Genomic DNA, 7,775 nt, shown 5'->3' on the forward strand with positions numbered 1-7,775 from the left:
AAGGTGGTGGGGAGGGGGGTGCTGCTACTGCCCGAACAGCCAGGTCATGAGAAGTTTCCTGAAGATAAGGAGGTCTTTGGTCTGGCGCAGGTGGGTGGGAAAAGTGTTCCACGTTTTGGCAGCGTTAAATCACTAGCATTTCCCATGAACACCCACTTAGAGGAAAAGAAGAGGATTGCAAAACCCAGAGATGGCTGCAAGAAACCAATGGTGGATTTCTGAAGAGGAAAGCCTGTAGAGATAGAGGACCAAGTCCAGAAGACAAAGCAAAGTCCAGTGGGGGCAGGAGCCCCTACCCACCAAACTGAGGATTGCAGGAGTTGGGCGACGGTGCAGAAGGAAAGTCAGCACTGCAGCCCTGGAGTCAGAGTCGGGTTCCTGGAAGATACAGGCAATGTCCCACGCCGGAAGGAAGATTGCAGTTGGGTTTGCATGTCCGGATTCCACCAACAAGCCTTGGCACAGGTAAAACTTGCGGTTGGCGGAAAGTGGTGCTGCTGGGGACCAGCAAGGCCCAGGAGGACTCAACCCAGGAGGGGGATTCAGAGGGGGCCCTCAGCTTCGCAGAGAGCCCACAGAAACACAGGCAGCGCTCACAAGAGTCCCACAGGACGGGGACACAGAAGGTGCTTAGGAAGCCCATGCAGCACTACGAAAAGGAGTCCCACGCCACAGGAGAGCCACTCAGGGAGCTGTGCATCGCAGGATGGAGTGCTGGGGGCTGGAGCTACACAAAGACTGAAAACCTCTTGGAAGAAGTGCCAACAAGCCTTGGCAGCTGCAAAGGATGTGGTGCATGGGGGTACTGTTCTGCGTGGGAAGGCAAGGGCTTACCTACACCCAAATTGGACAGCAGACCGTCTGGACCACTTCCAACCACCAATCGTGTTACAGAATCCCTGCAGCTCAGCCGGAGAGGGAATCCATGCAGCCAGTCGTCATTGCTGTTGGTATCTGCAGATGTAAGGCAGTGACTCCTTCACTCCAAGGGAGAGTCCTTCTTCTTTCCTGTGCAGACTGAAGACAGGCTGTCCTCAGAGGTTGCACAACCAGGGAAATTGTTGCAAAAGCTAGAAGTAGCTGGAGAAACAATGTTACCGGTGAAGTCTTCGTCTTTGTTGCAGATTATTGGGTCCTGGAGAGAACAGATGCAGTTTCTTTGGTCAGAAGTTGAAGTAAGGGATGTAGAGGAATCCTGCTGGAATCTTGCAAACTGAATCTGAGGAACCACCCAAAAGAGAGACCCTAAATAGCCCTGAAAGGGGGATTGGTCATCTAGCTGGGTGACCACCTATCAGGAGGGGGCTCTGACGTCACCTGCCTGGCCTGGCCACTCAGATGCTCCCAGAGTTCCCTGCCAACTTTGAATTTAAGATGGCAGAACCCAGGGTCCCTCTGGAGGAGCTCTGGGCACCATCCCTGGTGATGGGCAGGGGACTGGTCACTCCCCTTTCCATTGTCCGGTTTCGTGCCGGAGCAGGGTCTGGCTGTCCCTGAACGGGTGTAGACTGATTTATGCACGGAGGGCAGCAAATGTGCCCCTCAAAGCATACCAGTGGCTTGAGGAGGCTACCCCTCCCAAGCCATGTAACACCTATTTCCAAAGGGAGAGGGTATAACATCCTTTGTTCTGCCTTCCAGGGCTTGAGCTGCTCAGGCAACAGGAGGGCAGAACCCTGTCTGTCAGGTGGCAGCAGCTGGGGCTGCCTGAAAAACCTCAGTAGGCTGTGAAAGCAATGCTAGTGGTCCTATAAGGTGCCCCCAGAGTGCATGGAATCATACAACCTATAGTTGCAAAATACTGGGGTATGATTCCAACATGTTTGAAACCAAACATGCCTAGGTACGGAGTTACCATTTTGTAGCTGGACATAGGTAGTGATCTATGTCTAGTACACGCGTAAAAGGGCGTCCCGCACTCACAAAGTCCAGTAAAGTGGGTCAGGAGTTTGTGGGGGTACCTCTGCTAGTGTAGGGGTGCCCTCACACACAGGTACATGTACCCTGCCCTCTGGGCTGAGAGGGCCTACCATAGGAGTGACTTATAGTGACATGGAGTAGTGACCTACAGTGAAAACGGGTGCGTGCACCCGGTTCACGCAGACTGCAATGACAGGCCTTCAAAACCCTTTGCATGGGCTCACCATGGGTGGCAGGATAACTGCTGCAGCCCATAGGGATCCCCTGGAACCCCAATGCCCTGGTTACCTAGGTATCATATACTAGGGACTTATATGGGGACATCAGTATGCCAATTGTGGGATGAATACAGAGTTTTGGGAACGAGAGCATAATCACTGGGGTCCTGGTTAGCAGGATCCCAGTGAACACAGTCAAACACACTGACATCAGGCAGAAAAAGGGGGTAACCATGTCAAGAAAGAGGGTACTTCCCTACACCTACACAATATAGAGCATATGCATACTCAGAGATACCTCTGTCTTTTCAAGACCATGTTAACAGGCTTGATGGCGCCCTACCCCACACAATACTACATGTTAGGTTAGGTCATCTGAGTAATGATGGGCCTACCTAGCCTTTCTTGGTGACATATACACTGTAACCTGATGCAGACACCTTGGCGGTAGCTGAGGTTCACCGCTTATTTATTGAACTTACAGCAATATATAGACTGTTAGTACAGTTTGTAATGCAAACATTAAATGTGGCTGTAGGGCGTTCATGTAAAGGATCAAAAACGTGAGCTGCCAAAGATTGTCGCTGAGACCTACCCTAGTATTGGCTGGGATAGTCTGGGTGCCAGACCTACTAAACCACAATTACAGGGTAAATCCAATAAGGATTTTACTAAGCAGGCACCTGAGAGTTCTAAAAACAACCCTGGGATCAACAAAAACAAACACTTGAAAAAGAAAAGGGAGACTCTCTGCATTCGGAGACCCCTTGAAATCCTGGAATCTTAGAAATAGAGATATCAATATACTGATAGAAATCAATGCCAATGCTGTTCAGTTCAAGACTCACTAAATAAAAGCAGTGAGAGAGTCGGGTGGTCAGAACAGAAAACTGAGTATGTGAAACCGAGAAAGGAGTCAGAACGATTGTCAGAAGTTTCTGTTAAGAAAGAAGAGAAACCTCCCCAACAAAAACCTCAATTCAAAGAGAAAAAGGTGGCAGTGATTTCTATACAAAATACCACTCAGGATGAGAGCTTTACTGAAGAACAGGAAGTGGGCACTGGCCCTGCTAAACAGCGCAGCAGAGGTCACAATAGTTCACTGGAATCTTCAAGAGCATCTAGAGGTGACAGCAACAAATTACTTTTTACAAGCTGAGACTGCGGACATGCACGTCTCCACACCTGATAGGGTGTATAAACAAAAAATACAATTAGGAGACATCGAGCGCACAATTGACACTATCTTTTGGGATCGCGTAACCACCATTCATGATATTTTATTGACTGAAAAAGATTGGCCACCAGGATTTTTCCGTAATTTCCCATATAGGGAAAAGTTAATTGAATGCTCTTTCTTGCCCCTTGTTTCAAGAGAGCTCAGGGAAGCTTGTGCTATTGACTGGGCGTTGGCCAGGCACCCGTGTTATATCGCAACCATGTAGGGTGGGATAAAGACTCTTTCTGCGATATAATACCAATAAATACCAACCACAACCTCAACTCCAACATCCAAGAAAGCATGAATCTAGAGCACCCATGAGGGAAATCCTCACACAGCTAGAGTACCAGGGCATAACTGAACCCTGTGTCTCACCAATGAACAACCCATTGTTCCCTGTAGCTAAACCGGACCGTTCATATAGAATATTCAGGCACATTTGCCATTCAAAATGCACACAGCACAGCACTTATTAATAATACAGTACGCAAAAAATACAAAACAACTTTGGATATTTCCAATGTTTTTTTCTGCCAAATATAGCACCTGAAAGTAGGGATGTAACAAGTGTTAGCACTATAGGCTCAAAGAAATATTTTTGCTGACTCTCACAGGGGTATAAAAACAGTCCAGGATTGTTTTCAGCTTGTGTAACCAATTTTACATGACATTGATCCTGAGGCATTGTCCTATGTAGATATCTACCTTACGGATGATGATCTTGTTGTAAGAATCCATTTTGTACTGCTCCTTTCCTGTTGAAACATTTGGTTTGAGTCCTCTCTCTAAACGCTCTACATACTGCCTGTTTTTACTTATATATTCTTTTAGTAATAAGCCTGGTTCTACAACCGGCCTGCAGCTGGTTTCCTTTTTTTTTTAACTAGGGCCCATTACTCATTATATTCATGTGGTAAATATAAACTGACTGACCTTGGCTGCTGTACTCTGGGGAGGGAAAGGATGATAATATATGGCAGGAAGGCCTGAATGTGATATCTGTATCTGTGAACCATGAAATCCTTTGAAATGTTCTAGGAATGTGCAAGGCCAGACAACTGCAGAAGGGAGTCGAGGACAGAGCAAGGGCGGGAACAAGTGTGTGAAAACTGATTCCCTCCTTAAATTCCTGTATGACATGTATCATCATTCACTTATTTTATGAATCCTTTGATGTATGAGTATAAAGATCACTGTTAGAAACACCAAGCTAGCACACTTTACTTCGGGCTGGGGATGCCAGTTGTAAATCTGTTCTCTTCGCTGCAACATAATAAATAAGACCTTGGTCTTGATTCTCCACTCCGACCCCTTGTGTCTAATTGTTTGTAAATGCATTTGTAAGTATTTTTTGATTGTGCTTAACAAATGGGGGTTCATCCGGGATCTTCCAGTGGATGTCTCCAATAGCGCTGTCACATGACCTGTTGCCAGTGGGGGGATGCCGTCCCGGAGGTGTAGATTTCAGGGGCCTCTGTACAAAGACATAGTTTCAAAGCAGCTGCATCTTATCTACCGGGCAGGCCTCTCCCCACTTCTTGCGACGTCCCAGCGAAGATCCTGAACATCGGCTTTGAAATTGACTGATTAGTCTGACACAGGTGGCCAGAAGGAGATCTTGGAAAACAGATGACCAGGTGAGACTGTTCCGCGCTGACCGGTTGTCTGTTTATAATTGCATTTGAAGGAAAAATGTTTTAGATAACTGTCTTCAACTTGGAAATAAATGTTTTTTGGTAAATTTGTATTTGCAATGGTACCTAAAAATTGTATTGATTGTGCTCTGTTAACTCTTTGAATATTTTGTCCAGGCCTGTACCAGCTTGGTCGGTTGTTGAGCATTTGGTAGAGGATTTGGGAAAAGGTACCTTATTGCACGTTACACTTTTGGAATTTGAAGTCAAATATGGGAAATAGAAAATGTTGGCAAGGGCTATGTCGTTTTTTTAGTCGAAATCGTGTTCCACGTTTAGACGAAAGACAACCGATCCCAAAAGAGGGGACACCCGGGTGGGACATGTTGAAGGACTATGGTTTAGAGAATAATTTGTACAATAGTATATGGCTCAGATATACTAGACATTGTCCTGACCTCCAGTGGCCGGAGGATGGATCTTTTGATTTGAAGAAAATATCCTACCTGCAGGAATGTTTGTTTCATAAAAAGGCTAGACCGCGCATGTTTGATGTACACAGAAAATAGGAGACTGAGGCTACTAAGAGAAAAACTAAAATGGACAAATTGGTAGAGAAAGAAAAACGAAAAACAATAATGCAAAAAGCTGTGCAATACCACCGCTCCCAAACCCGGAAGGGAATTGAGTCCAAAGATAGGGTCCATAGAGCCCAGGTGGAAGGATGTTATGTATCAAAACAAATAGAATCCAAACATGCATTGGAAGAAGACAAGGTATTGCTACAGTTGTTAGATAATAGCCCCACTGCACCCCCATCCTACACTCCCCCTGTAGCAGTTCAACCTATGATGGGGCACAGCAGCAGCAGCAAGGGCAAGGGCAGAATCTGGGCAATCCAGGTGTACTACCATATCAGCATGTGCCGCAGCAACCACAGCTTCCAGCCCAAGTCCCAGTTCCCCTGCCCCGCTGCTGCCCGCGGACCGTACGATTTTCCAAGTAATGTCCTCTACTCCTGACACTCCAAATCATCAATGGACACCTATGAAATTGACTTCACCCCCTAATACACGCTCCACTACTGGGGAGGATGAAAAACGGATTATTAAAAAACAGTCAGAGGCTTGGATGTAAATTCCTACCTATACTTACACTGACATTATGTAGACAGTACGACATGCCACATTTTGAACAACAATTAGCAGTTCAGTATATGGTCGAAAAATTGGAAAGGGATTGGTATTGTTATACTAAGAACTCTACCCCTCTCCCTTATAGACAGGAATTATACCGACTTTGGCGTGACAGTATAGCTTGCAAACTTGATGATGAGGATTTAATGGCGGGAGTACGCATTTGTGTTTTAGCTAGAGAAGATGTTTTCAATTTTAAGACTCCTTATACAGCAAATCTCTCTGACATGTATGAAAAGGAATACCATATGAGGGAAGTACATCCTGATCCTCCCACTGCTGCTGCAATTGCAGCTGCAGATGCCGCCAACCAACCACCTCCTGTACCTGTGGCTCGGTTTGTCCAAATCTCATGGAAAAGGGAAGAGGTCATGGCTATAAGAAAGGACTTGCCGGATCCTCAAAAGAATCCAGTTGGGTTCTATTGTGACCTTAGAACTGCTATTTCCACCACCACCATGACCCTCAAAGACATTGATTATTTTTTTGGTGTTTTATTGGGCCCTGAAGTCTGGCATAAAATTCGAAGAGTAGATGATGCGCCTACCTTGGGAGCCACATGGGGGGCTTTAGAACAACATGAAGCAGGCAGGGCACCAGGAACCCTGCCCCATCAGGACATTTTAAATTTACCTGACCGAATACTGACTAAATTAGAAACTATTATTGCACTTCAAACTGTGGACTGGGGAAAACTTGCCACTTATAAACAAAAAACAGATGAAGATGTCCCAGATTATTTTACTAGATATGAACAAGCGTTCACCGATTTTAGGGGTCAAGACCTTGCCACCATAACGGGTGTCACGTTATTTGTGGAACGATTTGTTAATGGCCTCCTACCTGAAATATCACAAAAATAAATTGAAAGCAACAGAGAGTTCGTGGATGACAAAAGGACAGGCAGAGATCTTACAGATGGAGAAGTCAGTAAAAGATTTGAAGAAAAAGGTACTATTACAGCAGCGATATCCCCAGCGGGACACATTCCCTCAGCCGAGGGGTGGCCCACCAAGGGGATGGGGAAGGGCCCGAGGGCCAGGTGTATCTGCACCACCCCAACACCGCCGATTGAATATCAACCAATGTGCCTACTGTAAACAGGATGGCCATTGGCGTGATACTTGCCCATTACTGGAAGGTAGACAGAGCATGTCACTTGAAAGAGGGAATGCGTCAGGTAACTCACGAGGGCGAGAAAGAGGTAGAGATAGTCAGAATTTGCAGAATGTAAACCAGGTCCCGCACAATACTAATATTTTTGACAATGCATTTGAACTACAATATTATGCTGGTGATTACGTTTTCGAATTATACGATTACTAGGACAGCCACAGACAGGCCCATGGGCGAGTCAGTATTCCTGTAGATCAGAGTGGTCCCTACATCAATGCAACGATCGAAGGGGAGGGCCATAAGTTTCTTCTAGATACTGGCGCCAACAAAACATCTATTGCACATGCTGCAGTTCCCGGGGCTCCCCGGTATGGGCTTCATACCACTTCAATAGGGATTTCTGGGATCCCTGTGGTGAGCCCCATCTCAGCACCTATGAGAGTAACTTTATTACCATTTACAGTAGACA

Source organism: Pleurodeles waltl, chromosome 5 (genome assembly GCF_031143425.1).
Source record: "Pleurodeles waltl isolate 20211129_DDA chromosome 5, aPleWal1.hap1.20221129, whole genome shotgun sequence".
Lineage (NCBI taxonomy): Eukaryota > Metazoa > Chordata > Amphibia > Caudata > Salamandridae > Pleurodeles > Pleurodeles waltl.